The sequence below is a fragment of the Oryctolagus cuniculus genome, chromosome 4, assembly GCF_964237555.1.
Source record: "Oryctolagus cuniculus chromosome 4, mOryCun1.1, whole genome shotgun sequence".
Taxonomy (NCBI): Eukaryota; Metazoa; Chordata; class Mammalia; order Lagomorpha; family Leporidae; genus Oryctolagus; species Oryctolagus cuniculus.
The window spans coordinates 162,091,872-162,109,745 of NC_091435.1; the positions used below are offsets into that span (position 1 = coordinate 162,091,872).

Below are 17,874 nucleotides of genomic sequence, written 5' to 3' on the forward strand. Positions count from 1 at the left end.
CTTGTCATGAGTCGCCAAGGCTATGGAAGCCTTTTGAGTTCACCGACTCTGATCATATTTAGACAAGGTCGTAGTCAAAGTGGAAGTTCTCTCCTCCCTTCAGAGAAAGGTACCTCCTTCTTTGATGACCTGTTCTTTCCACTGGGATCTCACTCGCGGAGATCTTTCGATCTTTCATTTATTTTTTATTTTATTTTATTATTATTTTTTTTTTTTGCCAGAGTGTTTTGGCTTTCTGTGCCTGAAATACTCTTATGGGCTTTTCAGCCAGATCTGTGTGCCTTAAGGGCTGATTCTGAGGCCAGAGTGCTGTTTAGGACATCTGCCATTCTATGGGTCTGCTGTGTATCTCGCTTCCCATGTTGGATGGTTCTCTCCCTTTTTTAGTCTATCAGCTAGTATTTGCAGACACTAGTCTTGTTTATGTGATCCCTTTGGTTCTTAGTCCTATCATTATGATCAATTGTGAACTGAAATTGATCACTGGGACTAGTGAGATGGCATTGGTACATGCCACTTTGATGGGATTGAATTCGAATCCCCTGGTATGTTTCTAACTCTACCATTTGAGGTAAGTCAGCTTGAGCATGTTCCGAATTGCACATCTCTTCCCTCTCTTATTCCCACTCTTATATTTAGCAGTGATCACTTTTCAGTTAAGTATCAACACTTGAGAATAACTGTGTATTGATTACAGTATTCAACCAAATAAAATAAATCTAAAAAAAGTGGAGAGAGTGTGGTCTCAGGGAAGCGTCAGGGAGAAAATGGCAGAGCAAACTCTATGCATATTAGAGGGATTTGGTGGACCTACATGGAGGGCATGGATGCTCATTACTCAGGACTCCAGCAGCCGAGAGCCTATGCACCAGCATTGGAAAATGAGGTGAGACCAGACCATCGCAGCCCAAGCCACTGGGGATAAAGCTGCAGGAAGAGCCTAGAGGGAACTCAGCTTGGTGCCCTGTTGGGGATAGTGTAGCTGCCAAACTAGAGGAGAAAAAAAAATAAAAAAGAGTGACATGTTTCTCTCTTCCTGACCACTTTACAATGGGGTCCTGTAACAAGCTTATAGAGCAGGTGCCAATTTGGACACCTTGTGTCTGCACCCAGAAGCAAGCCAAGTGGAGACTCCTGACTTGTGGGGAGAACTGACAGGGGGCTGGGAGTTGTGACTGTGGGAGGCTTGTGTTCCAGACTGTGAAAAAACTGAGGCTGTGTGGGAGGATTCACAGTGTGGCTGGGACTTTGGGCAGTCACTGTGGGAGACTCCACAAGCTCGGGGCTTCCTGGTTACCTAGTGAGGGACATTGCTTGGGAATCTGAACTTACACTGAGGACTGCACAGATCCTTTGTGTGGTCCTTGGGGCAGCACTTATGAATATTATATCCACTGGGGCTAGCACTCAGATACTAGTCTTCTTGAGGAGAGGAGCTCAGCTGAGCAGAATAAACTTCCCTTCTGATTAAAAAAAAAAAGATTTACCATGTCAAACCTGGGTGTGTTGCCTTAGACTTGCCCTTCACCCTGGAGAACTGAATAGAGCTCCCCAGCCACACCTACTATCAGCCTCTAGATATTCACTGAAAGCAGACATTCCACTTATCTACAGAGGAATAGTACAAAGATAAAAACTATCACAGTGAAAAAATTAAGAAGAAACCAATGAATATCTCAAAAAATGCTGAACAACAAAAGCACCAATTCAAGAAACAAGAACAAGGAAGACAACATGATGCTCCCTAAAGAATACAAAACTTCAATACTAGATTGTGAAAATGATGAGATGGAAGAAATACCAGAAATGGAATTCAAAAAGTTGATCGTAAGATTCCATAGAAGTAATCAGAAGCAAATGCATGAACTACTCAAATCTGTACATGACATGAAAAAAAATTTCTCTCAGGAAATTGAGATCTTAAAGAGAAATCAAAAGCAAAGAATTCAATACAACAAATAAAAAATACAATGGAGAGCCTTAACAATAAAATCAGTGAAGCAGAAGAAATAATATCCCACTTAGAAGACAAAACACAGGAAATTATACAAACCAAAAACAAGAGCAGGAAATTAGAAAACTAAAAAAACTGTTGGAAATCTACAGGATGCTATCAAATGACCCAAGATACGGGTTCTAGGAGTTCCTGAGGCATGGAAAGACAAAAAGGACTAGCAGGCCTTTTCAGTGAAATATTAACAGAAAAGTTCCCTAATTTGGAGTAAGGAAGGGACATCCAAGTACAGGGAGCACGTGGAACTCCTAATAGACATGACCAGAAAGATTGTCACCTGAACACGTTTTGATCAAACTTACCACAGTAAATCATAAAGAAAAGATTCTAAAATGTGCATGAAAGAAATGCCAGAATACTTTCAGAGGGTCTGCAATTAGCCTCCCAGCAAACCTCTCATCAGAAACCCTACAGGTTAGGAGAGAATGGAAAAATATATTCCAAGTCTTAAGAGAAAAGTACAGTCAACCCAGAATACTATACTCTGCAAAGCTCTCATTTGTGCACGAAGGAGAAGTAAAGACCTTTCATAACAAACAGAAGTTGAACGATTTTGTTGCCACTTGTCCAGCTTACAAAAGATGCTTAATGATGTGCTACACACAGAAACACTGAAAGCTGGTCATCATTATGAAAGAAGGTGAAGGTAGAAAATCCCCCAGTAAAATTTCAAAGGAAATTTGAAGTAAAAAATAGGAATAGTGTCGTAAAAATGGCAGGGCAAATTGTTACTTATCAATAGTCACCTTGAATGTAAATGGTCTCAACTCTCCAGTTAAAAGACACAGACTGGCTGTCTGGATAAAAAAAAAAAAACAAAAACCCTATCTATTTGCTGCCTGCAAGAAACATATCTCACCAACAAAGATGCATGCAGACTGAAAGTGAAAGGATGGAAAAATATATTACATGCCAACAGAAACCAAAAAAGAGCTGGTGCAGCCATACTAATATCAGACAAAATAGACTTTAACACAAAAGCTGTTAAAAGAGACAAAGAAGAGCACTATGTAATGATTAAGGGATCAATTCAATAGGAATATATGACTATTATAAACATATATACACCTAATTACAGGGGATCTTGTTATTTAAAAGAAATGTTAAATGATCTAAAGGAAGACATAGACTCCAATACAATAGTAATGGGGGACTTTAAAATCCCAGTTTCAGCAATTGACAGATAAATCCAACAGAAAATCAGCAAGGAAACAGCAGATTTAATCGACACTATAGACCAAAGGGACCTAACAGATATCTACTGAATTTTTCATCCTACGGTTGCAGAATACACATTCTTCTCACCAGTGCATGGCACTTTCTCTAGGATTGACTACGTGCTAGGTCATGATGCAAGTCTCAGAAAATTCAAAAAAGTCAAAATCATACCATGCATCTGCTTGGACCACAGTGGAATGAAGCTGGAAGTCAGCAACTCAGGAATCTCTAGTACATACGCAAACACATGGAGACAGAACAACAGGCTCTTGAATAAATAGTGGGTCATATTTTCCCTCTGCAGAAACAAAGTGCTAGATCTAAGGTTCGCTCCTTTGTGAAAAGTTTGAATAGAGAATTTTTTCTTTCATTGGGTTACAACATCCAGATTTTTAAATGGTGTTTGATTTTTAAAATTTTAAAAATTTAAAAATGATTAATGTGGTACCCGTACATTTTAATGGTATGTAGTGCAAATCTGCAACACGTGTGTATGACATAAACTAATCAAATCAGGCAGTTAGTATTTCCATGGCCTTTTTCTTTCTTTATGTTTAGAGCCTCTTACATAGCTCTTCTGTAGCTCTTCACAAAGAATGTAAGACCTCATTCTGAACTATTGTTGCCTTACTGTGCAACTAGAACTTGTTAGTTCTATCTGATTATGTTTTGATATCTGTTACCCAACCTCCCTGTCTATTTCCTCCTCTTATCCTTACCAGCCTGTAATAATTCCTAGACTACGTTTAGATCAACATTTTAAAAACTTCTGAATATGAGAAAGAATATATAACATACAGTATTTGTCTTCCTGTCTCTTGCTTATTTAACTTACTGTGATGACCTCCAGTTTCATCCATTTTGCTGAAAATTTCAAAATTTCATTCTTTCTTTTCTTTAAATTTATTTGACAGAGTTAGACAGTGAGAGAGAGAGACAGAGAGAAAGGTCTTCCTTCCATTGGTTCACCCCCTAAATGGTCGCTACGGCTGGAGCTATGCCGATCCAAAGCCGGGAGACAGGTGCTTCCTCCTGGTCTCCCATGTGGATGCAGGGGCCCAAGCACTTGGGCCATCCTCCACTGTCCTCCTGGGCCACAGCAGAGAGCTAGACTGGAAGAGGAGCAACCAGGACTAGAACTAGTGCCCATATGGGATGCCGGCACCACAGGCAGAGGATAACCAAGTGAGCCATTGCGCCGGCCCCAAAATTTCATGCTTTCTTAGCAGCTGAATAATCCTACATTGTATATGTGTAATATATTTCTTACCATTCATCCATCAGTGGTCACCGAAGCTGATTCTAAATTTTGCCTGTTGTGAATAAAGCTGCAATGAGCATGGGAGTACAGGGGTTTCTTCCATGTGCTGATTTCAACTACTTGAGGTATAAACCCAAGAGAGGGATAATTGCGTCATACAGTAGATTTATTTACAGTTGTTTGCTGAGCTTCCATACTGTTCTCTATAATGTCTGTATACTTTGCATTCCCACCAATAGTGTATAAGGTTTCCTTTTTTTTCCACATCTTTGCCATCATCGTTACTTTTTGTCTTTTTAATACTAGCCATTTTAGCTTGAGTGAGATGTCTCATTGTGGTTTAGATTTGCATTTCCTGATGGCTAGTATTATTTATCATTCCTTTCATATCTTTCTTGTCCATTTGTACTTCTGATTTTTCATATCCCTTATCTGTTTCTTAACTGGATTTTTTTAGTTTATTTTAATTCTTTTATGCATTCTGGCTATTTTATGCTTTGTCATAAGCATAGTTTGCAAGTATTTTCTCTCATTTTGTTGTCTCTTTACACTACTGATTATTTTCTTTTCTGTACAGAAACTTCTCAATTTGATGTAATCCTATTTGTAAAAATTGGGTTTGTTGCCTTTTTTTCTTTTTATTTATTTATTTATTTATTTTTTACAGGCAGAGTGGACAGTGAGAGAGAGAGACAGAGAGAAAGGTCTTCCTTTGCCATTGGTTCATCCTCCAGTGGCCACCACGGCCGGCGCACTGTGCTGATCCAAAGGCAGGAACCAGGTGATTATCCTGGTCTCCCATGGGGTGCAGGGCCCAAGCACTTGGACCATCCTCCACTGCACTCCCTGGCCATAGCAGAGAGCTGGCCTGGAAGAGGGGCAACCGGGACAGAATCTGGCACCCCGACCGGAACTAGAACCTGGTGTGCTGGCGCTGCAAGGCGGAGGATTAGTCTATTGAGCTGTGGCGCTGGCCTGATTTTGGAATCTTATAAAAAAAGGCATCGCTGTTAGTGATGTCTTGAATCCTTTTCCTTATTTTATTCTAGTAGTTTCAAAGTTTCAAGTCTTATATAACATCCAGATTTTAGTGGCTTTATCTAAAAGAGGTAATTTCTCCTCACCCACCAGATTCAAAATACTCAGAGCAGAATTTGGTAAACCCAAGCAGAAGTGGTCTCAAGACATTTGAAAATATTGCTGTATTTATGTATTTTTATTTGAGGAAATTTTAGTACTGAATTAGATTAATATGTGATCAATTTTCTTATTTTAAAATAGGGTTGTAAAACAGTCCTTCCTTTAAAAAGATGTTTGAGATTCAAGAGTTAGGGAAAAGGACTGTTGTTAATCGTATGCTTTTTATTTTTGACAGGCAGAGTTAGACGGTGAGAGAGAGAGAGGCAGAGAGAAATGTCTTCCTTCCGTTGGTTCACCCCCAAAATGGCCACTATGGCCAGCGCACTGTGCCGATCTGAAGCCAGAAGCCAGATGCTTCCTCTTGGTCTCCCTTGGGGTGCAGGGCCCAAGCACTTGGGCCATCTTCCAGTGCCTTCCCGGGCCACAGAGGAAAGTTGGACTGGAAGAGGAGCAACTGGAACAGAACCCAGCGCTCCAACGGGGACTAGAACCCGGGGTGCCGGCGCTGCAGGTGGAGGATCAGCCTAGTGAGCCACGGCGCTGGCCAATAATATGCTTTTGGAAAGGGAAATGTTCAGATTATCATAGTGTTGCATGCTGTTTGGCTTGGCTATGCCAGGGTGAATTTGGAACTTGGCCTGTCAGATTCTTTGGCTTCACTGAACAGAGTACTGTTTGTACTAATACTGCAGTAAAATTTTTACTATTTATTTAACATAGAAATCAACATGGAAGCATTCACTTTAGACCTGCAGAATCATAGAGAAAACTATTCCCGACATAATTACTCATACGAAACTTATTTACATAGGAGTCTAAGTTAAAGACTCCTTCTAGAGAGGAATATATAAAGATGTTATCTGGTTATGAGTATAATGAAAGGGTCTGGATTAAATCAAGACCCTCTTCTCTATGTCTTTGTTGTATCTCAGGCTGATTTATTTTTGCCTGGTTGTACTATGTATTATATTAATAATCTAGATGGAGAGGATAAGAAATGTAAGATTCTCATTTTTTATCCAAAGACATGATAGATGTGTTGGTTTCAGTCTCCAAGCAAGCAACAGCCAGGGTGGAATTCATCTCAGGTGGCCATAGGTAGGTTTTGTAGAGAATAGTTATCCTCCATTCCCAAACTTGTCATTTCTAATTCTGCCACAATTCACAGTTACAATTTTCTTTTTTTTTTAACTTTTATTTAATGAATATAAATTTCCAAAGTACGGCTTATGGATTACAATGGCTTCCCCCCCATACCGTCCCTCCCACCCGCAACCCTCCCCTCTCCCACTCCCTCTCCCCTTCCATTCACATCAAGATTCATTTTCCATTCTCTTAATGTACAGATCAGTTTAGTGTACATTAAGTAAAGATTTCAACAGTTTGCTCCCACACAGAAACATAAAGTGAAAAATAATAGATGATTTTTCAAATGATGATGAAATCATATCAGACCTATTGTCATGTTTAATCCCAGTGAGAGTCAAGTTGGGAATTGATAATTTTTTTTTTTACAGAAAATCAGTTTAGTATACATTAAGTAAAGATTTCAACAGTTTGCACCCCCATAGAAACACAAAGTGAAATATACTGTTTGAGTACTCGTTATAGCATTAAATCTCAATGTACAGCACATTAAGGACAGAGATCCTACATGAGGAGTAAGTGCACAGTGACTCCTGTTGTTGACTTTACAAATTGACACTCCTGTTTATGGCATCAGTAATCTCCCTATGCTCCAGTCATGTGTTTCCAAGGCTATGGAAGCTTTTTGAGTTCTCCGACTCTTATCTTGTTTAGACAAGGTCATAGTCAAAGTGGAGGTTCTCTCCTCCCTTCAGAGAAAGGTACCTGTCGCTCCCCCTCTTCACGGAGGAACAACACTAAACCCTGCCTAGGTTTCCAATCCGAGTCACGGCACCATTATGTCGCTCCCCCTCTTCACGGAGGAACAACACTAAACCCTGCGCTGTTCTTTTGTCTGCTCGGCCCTTCCCAGGTTTGCTGCTGGTCCTTCCCGGGTTGGCTACCGACCCTTCCACCTCCGTGGAAGGGCGGTGCCCCCTGCCACTTTCCCCACTTCCGCCGGGGAGTGGCAGACTCTCTCGCGGGCTGCTCAGATGTTATCCGGATGTTCCCCTTAGATGTTCCTGGTGCATGTTGTCTCTATCCTCCTTTATAGTCCTCTTCCACCAATCCCAACTCTGCTACCCACACGCCGAGTACGCTGCTCTCCTCCAATCAGGAGCAGGATCAGCTCCTGCAGGTCATCACTCAAGTTGGCAAGAGGCAGCTGCGTAGAAATTGTTTACTCCCTTCTCAGCACCATATTGTGGGAGAGCAGATGCATAGAATAAGTCTTAATTCCAGTAACTTAGTCTAGTCTGAGTTGCTCCCCACAGGTACCTCCTTCTTTGAAGATCTGTTCTTTCCACTGGTATCTCAATCACAGAGATCTTTCATTTAGTTTTTTTTTTTTTTTTTTTGCCAGAGTGTTTTGGCTTTCCATGCCTGAAATACTCTCATGAGCTTTTCAGCCAGATCCGAATGCCTTTAGGGCTGATTCTGAGGCCAGAGTGCTGTTTAGGACATCTGCCATTCTATGAGTCTGCTGAGTATCTCACTTACCATGATGGATCACTCTCCCCTTTATTCTATCGGTTAGTATTAGCAGGTACTAGACTTGTTTATGTGCTCCCTTTGACTCTTAGTCCTTTCATTATGATCAATTGTGAACTGAAATTGATCACTTGGACTAGTGAGATGGCATTGGTACATGCCACCTTGATGGGATTGAATTGGAGTCCCCTGGTATGTTTCCAACTCTACCATTTGGGGCAAGTCAGCTTGAGCATGTCCCAAATTGTACATCTCTTGCCTCTCTTATCCCCACTCTTATGTTTAACAGGGATCACATTTCAGTTAAATTTCAACACTTAAGAATAACTGTGTATTAATTACAGAATTAAACCAGTCATATTAAGTAGAACAGACAAAAAAAAAACTACTAAGAGGGATAATGTATTAAGTTGTTCATTAACAGTCAGGGCTATGCTGATCAAGTCACCGTTTCTCATAGTGTCAATTTCACTTCAACAGGTTTCCTTTTGGTGTTCAGTCAGTTGTCACCGATCAGGGCGAACATATGGTATTTGTCCCTTTGGGACTGGCTTATTTCACTCAGCATGATGTGTTCCAGATTCCTCCATTTTGTTGCAAATGACTAAATTTCGTTGTTTCTTACTGCGGTATAGTATTCTAAAGAGTACATATCCCATAATTTCTTTATCCAGTCTACCGTTGATGGGCATTTAGGTTGGTTCCAGGTCTTGGCTATTGTGAATTGTGCTGCAATAAACATTATGGTGCAGACCGATTTTTTGTTTGCCAATTTAAATTCTTTTGGGTAAATTCCAAGGAGTGGGATGGCTGGGTTGAACGGTAGGGTTATATTCAGGTTTCTGAGGAATCTCCAGTACAGTCACAATTTTCTAGGTATGACTTTAATAAATTTCTTTCTAAACTAGCCTTGAAACAATTGCTCCTTAATTTTTTTTTAACTTTTATTTAATGAATATAAATTTCCAAAGTACAACTTATGGATTACAATGGTTTCCCCCCATAACGTCCCTGCAACCCTCCTCTTTCACACTCCCTCCCTCCTTCCATTCACATCAAGATTCATTTTCAATTCTCTTTATATACAGAAGATCAGTTTAGCATACATTAAGTAAAGATTTCAACAGTTTGCTCCCACACAGAAACATAAAGTGAAAAATACTGTTTGAGTACTAGTTATAGCATTAAATCTCAATGCACAGCACACTAAGGACAAAGATCCTACATGAGGAGTAAGTGCACAGTGACTCCTGTTGTTGACTTAACAAATTGACACTCTTGTTTATGGCATCAGTAATCACCCTAGGCTCTTGTCATGAGCTGCCAAGGCTATGGAAGCTCCCTGAGTTCACTGACTCTGATCATATTTAGACAAGCCCGTGGTCAAAGTGGAAGTTCTCTCCTCCCTTCAGAGAAAGGTACCCCCTTCTTTGATGACCTGTTCTTTCCACTGGGATCCTTAATTTGAACTTCTAAGGAATGATTTTAGGAGTCTTTAAATCCATGGACATATACTAAAAACTCAGTGTTCTGTGCATTTTTTCATCAGTACCATTTTATTTTATTTTTTAAACTTTTATTTAATAAATATAAATTTCCAAAGTACAGCTTTTGGATTACAGAGGCTTTCCTCCCCATAACTTCCCTAACACCTGCAACCATCCCATATCCTGTTCCCTCTCCCATCCCATTCACATCAAGATTCATTTTCAATTATCTTTATATATGGAAGATCAACTTAGTATATACTAAGTAAAGATTTCAACAGTTTGCACCCACACAGAAACGCAAAGTATAAAGTACTGTTTGAGTAGTAATTATACCATTAATTCACATAGTACAACATATGAAGGACAAAGATCCTAAATGGGGAGTAAGTGCACAGTGACTCCTGTTGTTGACTTAACAAATTGACACTCTTGTTTATGGCATCAGTAATCACCCTAGGCTCTTGTCATGAGTTGCCAAAGCTATGGAAGCCTTTTGAGTTCACCGACTCTGATCATATTTATACAATGTCGTAGTCAAAGTGGAAGTTCTCTCCTCCCTTCAGAGAAAGGTACCTCCTCTTTTGATGGCCTGTTCTTCCCGCTGGGATCTCACCCGCAGAGATCTTTCATTTAGGTCATTTTTTTTTTTTTTTGCCAGCGTGTCTTGGCTTTCCATGCCTGAAATACTCTCATGGGCTTTTCAGCCAGGTGTGAATGGCTTAAGGGCTGATTCTGAGGCCAGAGTGCTGTTTAGGACATCTGCCATTCTATGAGTCTGCCGTGTATCTGGCTTCCCATGTTAGATTGTTCTCTCTCTTTTTTATTCTATCAGTTAGTTTTAGCAGACATTAGTCTTGTTTGTGTGATCCCTTTGACTCTTAGACCTATCAGTGTGATCAATTGTGAACTGAAATTGATCACTTGGACTAGTGAGATGGCATTGGTACATGCCACCTTGATGGGATTGTATTGGAATCCCCTGGCACATTTCTAACTCCACCATTTGGGGCAAGTCCGATTGAGCATGTCCCAAATTGTACATCTCCTCCCTCTATTATTCTCACTCTTATATTTAACAGAGAGCACTTTTCAGTTAAATCTAAACACCTAAGAATAGTTGTTTGTTAATTACAGAGTTCAACCAATAGTGTTAAGTAAAACAAAAAAAAAATACTAAAAGGGATAAAGTATTAAGTTGTTCCTCAACAGTCAACAAGGGCTGATCAAGTCAACGTTTCTCATAGTGTCCATTTCACTTCAACAGGTTTCCTTTTTAGTGGTCAGTTACTTGTCACTGATCAGGGAGAACATATGATATTTGTCCGTTTGGGACTGGCTTAATTCACTTAGCATGATGTGTTCCAGATTCCTCCATTTTGTTGCAAATGACCGGATTTCATTGTTTTTGACTGCTATATAGTATTCTATAGAGTACATGTCCCATAATTTCTTTATCCAGTCTACTGTTGATGGGAATTTGTGTTGATTCCAGTTCTTAGCTATTGTGAATTGACCTACAATAAACATTAATGTGAAGACAGCTTTTTGTTTGCCAATTTAATTTCCTTTGGGTAAATTGCAAGGAGTGGTATGGCTGGGTTGAATGAGGGTTATATTCAGGTTTCTGAGGAATATCCAGCTGACTTCCATAGTTGCTTAACCAGTTTGCATTCCCACCAACAGTGGGGTAGTGTCCCTTTTTCCCCACATCCTTGCCAGCATCTGTTGTTGGTAGATTTCTGAATGTGAGCCATTCTAACTGGGGTGAGGTGAAATCTCATTGTGGTTTTGATTTGCATTTTTTTCATGTGCCTGTTGGCCATTTGGATTTCCTCTTTTGAAAAATGTCAATTGAGGACCTTGGCCCATCTTATAAGTGGGTTGTTTGTTTTGTTGTTGTGGAGTTTCTTGACACTTTGTAGATTCTGGTTATTAATCCTTTATCTGTTGCATAGTTTGCAAATACTTTTTCCCATTCTCTCGGTTGTCTCTTCACTCTCCTGACTGTTTCTTTTGCAGCACAGAAACTTCTCAATTTGATGTAATCCCAATTGTTATTTTTGGCTTTGACTGCCTGTGCCTCCTGGGTCTTTTCCAAGAAGTCTTTGCCTGTGCCACTATCTTGCAGGTTTCTCCAATGTTCTCTAATAATTTGATGGTGTCGGGATGTAGATTTATGTCTTTAATCCATGGTGAGTGCATTTTTGTGTAGGGTGTAAGGTAGGGGTCTTGCTTCATGTTTCTGCATGTGGAAATCCAGTTTTCCCAGCACCATTTGTTGAATAGAGTCTCCTTGCTCCAGGAATTATTTTTACATCCTTGATCAAATATAAGTTGGCTGTAGATGTTTGGATTGATTTCTGGTGTTTCTATTCTGTTGCCTTGGGTTATGTGCATTTTATTCTTCCAAACACCAACTCTCCCTTGAAATTCTTACAGGTTTGCACCATCTCTCCCAAAGTTAGAGAATCATCACTAAAGGGGCATTGTGTTTAAGATACTGCACTTGCCATGACTCATGACTTCTTTCTCAGAGGAACTGGCATAATCATTTATCATGAGCACCCATAGCAAATTACCAAAAAAGTTCTGATCAGTGTGAAACTGACCCAGGAAGTCTTAAAGTAAAGACAGATTCAGATGATATGTGTTATGATTTTTATGAAGAATGTCACACTTTGTATCTGTTTTTTAAATTTTATTTAAGTTATAGAAGTTCATATATTTCTTATATACAGATTTAGGAACATAGTGATACTTGCCACCCCACCCTCCCTCCTGCTCATGCTCCAGCCCTTCCACCTGCTCCCTTTCTCATTCCCACTGCTAATTTTTACAAAGATCTACTTTCAGTTTACTCAATGATCATAAGTTTAACCCTACATTAAGTAAAAAGTTCAACAAATAGTATGAAGAAAATAAAATACTGTCACTTAACAGGAGACAAGAGCTGTAAACAATCATTGAATCTCAAAACCTCCATTTCACTCCAATACATTAGTTTTTAATAGAACATAAACAAATTCTTATTTATTAGTTAAGTAATGTTTAAGAAATACATTCATTAATACATTTTACTAGTAAATACATTTGTATTCTCATATTAAAAGAGCAGAAATTGATATTTTCAGATTTAGATTAACTGGCATATTTTTAGCCTTTGTAATGGGAGGTGAGTGATAGTCAAGAGAGTCAGGAATGGCTGCTGGGAAAAAATGATAGTGTCTGTGCTGTGATTGCCACAATTAAGCAAAAAAGAGATTTCACACAAATATCTGAATTATGCCTTGCTTGGTTTTAGTGAGATATGTGTTCCAAATGCATATGTTTGGCCCTGAAGCCATGGAGATTTTTAGAGGCTGTATTTGTTTCAGAGGAGTAGCAGCCCTTCACAGAACTTATGGCGTCTAGGAGGTGGACCTCGTGGTAGGTCCTTAGGTTACTGGAGGTGTGTCCTCAGAAGGCAGTTCTCTTGAGGGTGTAGATTATAAAAGCCTATGGTGTGCCTAGCTCTTCTGTTTCCTGGCTCACTATGTGATCCTTCCTCTGCATATACTCCACCTTTGCCACACTCCTGCCTCATCTGATGGTGGAATCAATGCTGATCACCCAAGTTTGTACTGTGTTACTTCCAAAATCATGAGCCAAAATAAGACTCTTTCCATTGTAAACAGCTTGTTTCAGGTATTTGGTTATAGTGATAAAAATTGGCTGATACAGAAAATTGATATCAAAGAGCTATACTTGAAGGTGAGGAGGAGCCTTTGGAATTGGTTTAATATGAAAGAAGAGTTTGGAGGACATGGCTTGAGAAAGCCTCTAGGGCTGTAAGCCAAGAGTTATGGGCAATTGTGAGGAGGGCTCAAAATACTTGAATGTTGGTAGAAATGTGTGTAGTAAAGAACACACTGATGAGATTTTAGTTGGAAATGAAAATTCTATGGAGAACTGGCCCAAAGGTCACCCTTGTTTGTCATTGCAAAGAAACTGGCAGTATTGGGTCCCTATCCTGATACTTTGTGGGTGGCTGAACTTAAAGATGGTGGGCTCGTTCATCTGATGGAGGGGATTTCAAACAGCAAAACTTCAGTATGAGTATTATTGGATAACGTTAGTAAGTTTGGCCATGAGAATCAGGGATGAAAAGGAGCAGAACTGACATATTTGGAAAAATTAGCAGCTTGGTCAGAGAAGAAAGGAAGAAACAACAAGAAACAATATGTTCAGGACATAAAGAGATTAGTGCAGGTAATAGGAGGTCCCATGTGCTAACAATCAAGGCAATGAGAGAAATAGCACAGGGCATTTCAGAAATATTTGAGGTCTCCTCCCCCCCTCTTCATAGACCTAGAGATCTGAAAGGGCAGAATTGTTTTATGAAACCCAAGGCACTTTCAGTGAGCTTGCTAAAGATTGCTAAAAATTCATTTCCCTGTGTTCAGCAGGCAAGCACTCAGGAACTACAGCCGTGGTTCAATCAGGCCCAGATGCAGTTCCTGACCTTGACATCATCCATATAGAAAGCAAGAGTGATGGGGTCATTGAGTCCTTGATTGGGATGATGCCTAAGGAGCTGAAGGAGTGAAGCTGATATGCAAAACCACTAATGTGTGCATGCATCTTCAGAGAGCACACATGTGAGCAGAGACCTACAGGGTTCCAGGGAGGCATGGAAACTCCCACTTGGGTTTCACATGGTGTTTCACACAATTGGGCTGGGGGTAGGGTGGGTTCTAAGCAGAGACCTGCCACCGTGGGGGAGCCACTGCAGAAAGCACCCAGTGGAGAAATGCCAAGAGGAAACAGGGGTCTAGAGTTGTTGCAGAACATTATCACCCAGGTGATGCCTACTCGAGCTGCAGTGATAAGATTCAGTACGAATGGAAACAGGGCTGTGGGCTGCCCCTGCCACAGGATGTCAGACATGGCACTTTAGGATTTAATTCTTGTCCTGATGGGTTTTGACTTGATTGAGTTAATTAGGCATCCTTTTAAAATCCCTGTCTCCCTCTTTTGAAATGAAAATGTAGACCGTGTGCCTGTTTTGCCCATGTATCTTAGAAGTATGTAATTTATTTTCCATTTCACAGAAGCTTACAGCTAAAAGAGTTTGCCTTGAGTCTCAGATGAGATTTTGAACTTTTGAATTAATGTTAGACTGAGTTAAGACTTTGGAAATACTGGAGATAGAATGATTTTATGTTTTCTGAGAGAAGGACATGTATTTCAGGAAGCCAGGGATAGAATTCCATGGTTAAATAGGCTATGGTTCTCAAATTCATGAAGCTGATTAACTCACAAGGTCATGGGATGGTACTAATAGTGTGGAGGGTTGATCCAATTATGGTGTGTAGGAGACAGGCCTAGTGAGAAGACCTTAGGTTCCTGGGCTCAGTTACTGTTCCTCAGAAGGTAGTTCTCATGAGTGGATTGGTTATAAAAACTTGAGTTAGGCTTAGTTGTTCTCTCTGCCTGTTGTCTCACTATATAATTGTTTCTTTTCACTCACTCCATCATTGCTGTACGTTTACCTCACAAGATGACTAAACAAATGGTTACCCAATATCAGACTATGATGCTCCAAAACCATGAACCAAAATAAATCTCTTTCCTAGTAGCTTGCTTCAGGTGTTTAGTTATAGAGATGGTAACTTGAGTAATACATACCACCTTTTAAAAAATGAAAAATCTGGAAATACTAGACATGCTTTTATAGAAAAGAAAAGCTAGCTCTCAATAGTTCCTCCATTATGGTGGGACACGAGAATTGACTTTTCCATAGGCCTCATTGTTCTTCAGTTTCTTTCCAGCACTGGGATTCTGTTACTTGCCACTCCTCATTGTGTTTGCATTGTTGTTTTTGTTACATAGCAAATCTGTCATTTGTTCATGCCTGGTTCATCATATAGGCACTTCAGTTGAATTTCTTTAGATAGTAGGACTAAGAAAACACAGCATCCCTGTGAGATTTTTAGGAGGTCCTTGTCTATTTCTAAACTTTGGCTTTTAAAAAAGAAAAATCTGATTTTAAACAGATCATCTGGAGTCTCAAGGATGGACTTCTGATGTCCAGCTGAGGTATCAATTTGCAATGTCCAGCAAGAAAAATTAGGAGAGAAATCAATTTGCATTTATCTAGAAGATGATTACATTTGAAATAAAAATAACACAGCTTCAGAAACAAAATAAAACACAATCAAATTTGCTTTAAAATGAAGTTATCAAGCTCTTTCATTTCAAAGCAGTAAAGGGAAAATATGACATATAGTGATTTAAGAATGACTTTATTGACCCTCCCATGAAAAAAATCTCCTTAAAGTATATAGAAAACAGCATCATGAAGTAGGGAGATTTTGCTTGCACTGCTCTTTTTTTTCTTTTTAAAAAATTTATTTATTTATTTGAAAGGCAGACTTACAGAGAGAAAGATAGAAGAAAAGACACAGAGAGGGATCTTTCATCCGCTGATTCACCCTCCAAATGGCCACAATGGCCAGATCTGGGCTAGGCTGAAGCCAGGAGCCAGGAGCTTTTTTGGGGTTTCCAACATGGGTACAGGGACCCAAGGACTTTTGGGCCATCTTCTGCTGCTTTCCACTGCACATTAGCAGGGAGCTAGATCTGAAATGGAGCAGCCAGGACTCTAACCGGCACCCATATGGGATGCTGGCACTACAGATGGTGGCTTGATCTAATACACCACAGCACTGGCTCCCATTACATACTTTGTTAAAATTTTATTTAAGTTGTATAACTTTCTTGTATTTCATATATACAGATTTAGGAATATAATGACACTTCCCCCCCTACCCTCTCTCCCAGCCTTGCCCCAACTCTTCCTCCTCCTCCCTCTCACATTCCCACTCTTAATTTTTACAACAATCAATTTTCAGTTTACTTAAGGATCATAGAGTTAACACCACACTAATTGGTATGGTGTTCAACAAATAGTATGAAAAAAAAGCACTGCTCTTCAATAGAAGAGACACGGGCTGTAAACAATCACTCCCTCTCAAAATATCTATTTGACTCCAATACATTACATTTTGGGTACTCTATTAGTTACTTAAATCAGGGAAGGCATACGATACCTGTCTTTTTGGACTGGCTTATTTCACTAAGTATAATGGTTTCCAGTTGCATTGATATTGTTGCAAAAGACAGGAATTCATTTTTTTTTACAGCTGACTAGTTTTTCTTAATGTATATATACCATATTTTCTCCATCAAGTCAACAGTTCATGCTCATCGGGGTTGATCCCATATCTTGGCTATTGTGAATTGTCCTGCATTGAATATGGTTGTACAGATAACTCTTTCAAACGGTGAATTGTTTTGGTTTTGGTAGATTCCCAGATTTGGGATGGCTGGATCATGTAGTAGGTGTGTATTCAGATTTCTGAGGTATCTTCATACTGTCTTCCACAATATGGAAATAGTGGCTGGACAGTTTACTTTCCCACCAACAGTGGGAAAGAAAGAAAGAAATTATCAATTTCCAACTTGACTCTCACTGGGATTAAACATGACAATAGGTCTGATCTGATTTCATCATCATTTAAAAAAAAATCATCTATTATTTTTCACTTTATGTTTCTGTGTGGGAGCAAACTGTTGAAATCCTTACTTAATGTATACTAAGCTGATCTTCTTCTTTTTTTTTTTTTTGACAGGCAGAGTGGACAGTAAGAGAGAGAGAGAGAGAGAGAGAAAGGTCTTCCTTTTGCCGTTGGTTCACCCTCCAATGGCCGCCGCGGCCGGCGCACTGCGGCTGGCGCACGGCGCTGATCCGATGGCAGGAGCCAGGAGCCAGGTGCTTTTCCTGGTCTCCCATGGGGTGCAGGGCCCAAGCACCTGGGCCATCCTCCACTGCACTCCCTGGCCACAGCAGAGAGCTGGCCTGGAAGAGGGGCAACCGGGACAGAATCCGGCACCCCAACCGGGACTAGAACCCGGTGTGCCGGCGCCGCTAGGCGGAGGATTAGCCTAGTGAGCCGCGGCGCCGGCCACTGATCTTCTGTATATTAAGATAATCGAAAATGAATCTTGATGTGAATGTAAGGGGAAAGGGAGTGGGAAAGGGGAGGGTTGTGGGTGGGAGGGACGTTATGGGGGGGAAGCCATTGTAATCC

General features: G+C 40.1%; 1 pseudogene; it reads left to right on the forward strand.

The window, feature by feature from the left end:
* Nucleotides 1-1,683: 1,683 nt before the first annotated feature.
* The window catches only part of LOC108177884 (heterogeneous nuclear ribonucleoprotein A1-like), a 106,208-nt pseudogene continuing 90,017 nt past the window's right edge, over nt 1,684-17,874 (forward strand).